Consider the following 3,513-nt stretch of genomic DNA (forward strand, 5'->3'; position numbering starts at 1 on the left):
TACATTGTCCTTGCAAATCTTGGGTCACCCTAAATTAGCAGGTGGAACCAGAAAATGTTACTGGGATTGTTGCTGCCACTAGCTTAATCTACTCAGCAGCCACTATGGGTTGCCATGGCTATACTAGCAAGACTCACAGACTCAATTTCCTGCCTCTCTTGCTGCTACACAAGATTATTAGGTAGAATTTTTGTCAACAACCCACACGGAAGAATTTCATAATTTAGTATAGCACGGCTATGCCAGTATAAACCAGTTAAATAGCAGTCCTAGGTATACCACCTGTATCAGTTAGAATGATGTTCAGCCGCATATAACAGCTTAAACAAGCTAAGTGTTCATTTTTCTTTCTTAGGTAAAAGAGTCTGGAGATAGGCAGTTTGGGGCTAGTATGGTGGCTTAACAGTTTTAGGAACCTAGCTTCCTTCTCTTTTGATGCCCTGCTATATTTGGCATTCTGTCCATGTTCCAAATAACTGCTTAATCTCCATTATTATATCATATTCCAGCCAGCAGAAAGGAGGAAAATGTAGGGGAGACAGGTGTGGAGTCTTCCTTTAAGAAAACTTCATGAAGGAGTAGAGGCAAGATGACCACTGTTCCCAAGCAGCCCGCTCATGCTGCTTTCAAGAAGTTCTAAAGTTGCAAGTATATGGCTACCTACCGATGGGCCTTCTAGGAGAGAGCATTGTGAATCATCGGAGAGGTGATGGGAGATGCTCAGAGTGAAGGATGTGATAGGGTGATCCACTCAGCAAGATCACAAGGTACCTGGGGGAGGCATCCACATGTGGGGAAGGGCAGGAGGAGAGCATGCCAGGGTTCCACACTCCCACCACAGACACTGTGACCTGAGCTGTGAGTGGGCCCCCACCACAACCTCAGACCTCAGAACTGATCAGGAAGCTGCTTGGAGTCTGTGTAGCAACATTGCACCTGAGAGTCGGCACAGCTGGGCTGTAGTCGCTTCTGTTCCTGGGTTGCTGCAACTGACCCCATTCTAAGCTGTCAGGTCCAGAATGCCAGGTCTACACATGGTTTGGTTTTGCAGCAGCCACCTCCACATTGCCCTGACTGGGCCAAGAAAGAAGCAGGGAGAGTGGATGCTTTCTCGTGTCCCAAGACTGGGAGCTGAGCACTCCTCCCCCTGTGAGGGATTTGAGCAGAGTGGGCACCACTAATGCCAGCTGAGAAACCCTGTGGCAGCTCCGGCAGTGGACCTGGTCAGTGAGGGAGCCCCAGCTGCTTGGTGGGCCAGCCTGGCAGCCCCGCCCTCACAATTCCTGCACTCCCACCTGGCCCTGTGGCCCTGCCCATGCAGCTTCTGTGCTGCTGCCAGGCCCTGCAGCCCTGCCCCTATGGCTCCTGTGCTGCTGTCTGACCCTGTGGCTCCACCCAAGTGGCTCCCATGCTGCCAGCTGACCCCGTGGCACTGTCTACATGGCTCCTATGCTGCTGCCTGGTAGAAACCACCCATGTGGTACAACAATCCATCAGGGAATGCTAGCTATAAGCCAGCATTGCACCCGGAACCAGATGGAGTGAACACTTGCAGCCCTGACACTCATGACCACTGCCTAGATAGCCTTGCCCAGCTGCCACTGCCACTGCTGTGGGGAGACCCAGGCAGAGCAATCCCCTGCAGTGCCAGCCTCCATGGAGAGGGACCCACCCAGCACCCCACTAAATTTCCAACAGTGGCCTGGGGAACAATGAACCACTCCACATGAGAATCATCTCACCAACTTTGACTGTGATAATCACAGGGGAAAGGGACAACACAGAATAGCTGCTTTATAGGATCTCAGTGCATCCACCCCTCTCAAGCCTGGCCTATCATCCAGAGTAGGTCATGAAAATGCACTATAGGGCCTTTCCGTCTTCTAACTAAGAAGGAGAGTTCCCAGCAAATGAGAATAGGTGTGCTGCAAACCTGTCTACCTTGAGCTGAGAGAAGAGGTTTCAGATGAGAAGAAATCAGCAAAAGAACTCTGACAACATGAAAAAATAAGCTAGTTCAACACCGCCAAAGCATTACAACAGAGTTACAGCAATGGACTCCAACCAAAAGGAAATTGGCAAAATGTCAGAAATGGAATTGAGAATATGGATGCAAATACGATGAAGGAATAGAAGAGAAAATTGAAAACCAACACAAGTAAGCCAAAAAAAGATTTCAGGCTATCAATAAAAGAAACAAACAAACAAACAAACAAAAAAACCCAAAAAAGTTGCTAAAGAGCTAGACAACATAAGAAAGAACATAAAAGGACTTGAAGATATGAAAGAGTCATTTAAGGAAATTCAAAATACAAGAGAAAGCTTCAACAACAGGCTAAACCAAGAAGAAGAAAGAATCTAATTGCTTGAAGACAAAGATTTCAAATTAACAGTTGTCAAAGATGCAGAAAAAAGAATAAAGGAGAATAAACAATCACTCAGAGAAATGTGGGACAATATGAACTGAGCCAATATATGAATTATAGGTATCCCTGAGGGAGAAGAAGAAAAAGCAAAAAGCATAGAAAATCTATTTGAGGAAATTATTGAGGAAAATTTCCTTGGTATCAGCAGGGATTCAGACATCCAGATATAAGATGATCATCCAACACTGAGAAATTCATAGCAAATACGACATCTCCAAAACACATTAGTAATCAGACTATCAAAACTAAAAATGAAGGAGAACATTCTACAAGTGGGCAGACCTTACTTCTCAGTAGAGACCTTAAAAGTCAGAAGCGGTTGGGGCCCTATTTTAGTCTTCTTAAACAGAACAACTGCCAGCCAAGAATTTTGTGTCCTGAAAAAGTTTTATAAATGATGGAGAAATAAAGACTTTTTCAGACAAACAAGCACTAAGAGAAGTTGTCACTACTAGACCTGCCCTACAGGAAATACTCAAAAATGCATTATACATGCAACAGCAAAATAGATACCCACCAGTGTAAAAACACCCAAAAGTTAAAGCTCACAGCTCTTATAAAACAATAGCATAAGAGGGACAACAAAAAATAAGGTGTCATCCAACATGATGAACAGAACAGCATCCCATGTATCAATATTAAAACTGAATGTGAATGGTCTGAATGCCCCACTTAAAAGACATAGATTGGCTGAATGGATGAAAAAACACAACCATCTGCTGTCTCTAAGAAACACATCTAACTCACAAGGACTTGCAGAGACTCAAGGTAAAGGGATGGAAAAAATTATTCCACACAAATGGAAACCAAAAGTGAGCAGGTTTAGCCTTTCTCATATTAGATAAAATAGACTTTAAATCAATAATGGTAAAAAAAAGACAAAGATGATAATTATATAATGGTAAAGGGAACAATTCAATAAGAAGACATAATGATCCTAAATATATATGCACCTAACACAGGAGCTTCCAAATTCATAAAACAAATTCTGCAAAATCGAAGCAAAGAAATGAACAGTAGCATCTTAATTGCCAGGGACTTCAACACCCCACTGACAGAACTAGACAGATCATTGAAGCAGAAAACC

This window comes from Propithecus coquereli, unplaced genomic scaffold, assembly GCF_000956105.1.
Source record: "Propithecus coquereli isolate 6110/MARCELLA unplaced genomic scaffold, Pcoq_1.0 Scaffold128, whole genome shotgun sequence".
NCBI classification, from domain to species: Eukaryota; Metazoa; Chordata; class Mammalia; order Primates; family Indriidae; genus Propithecus; species Propithecus coquereli.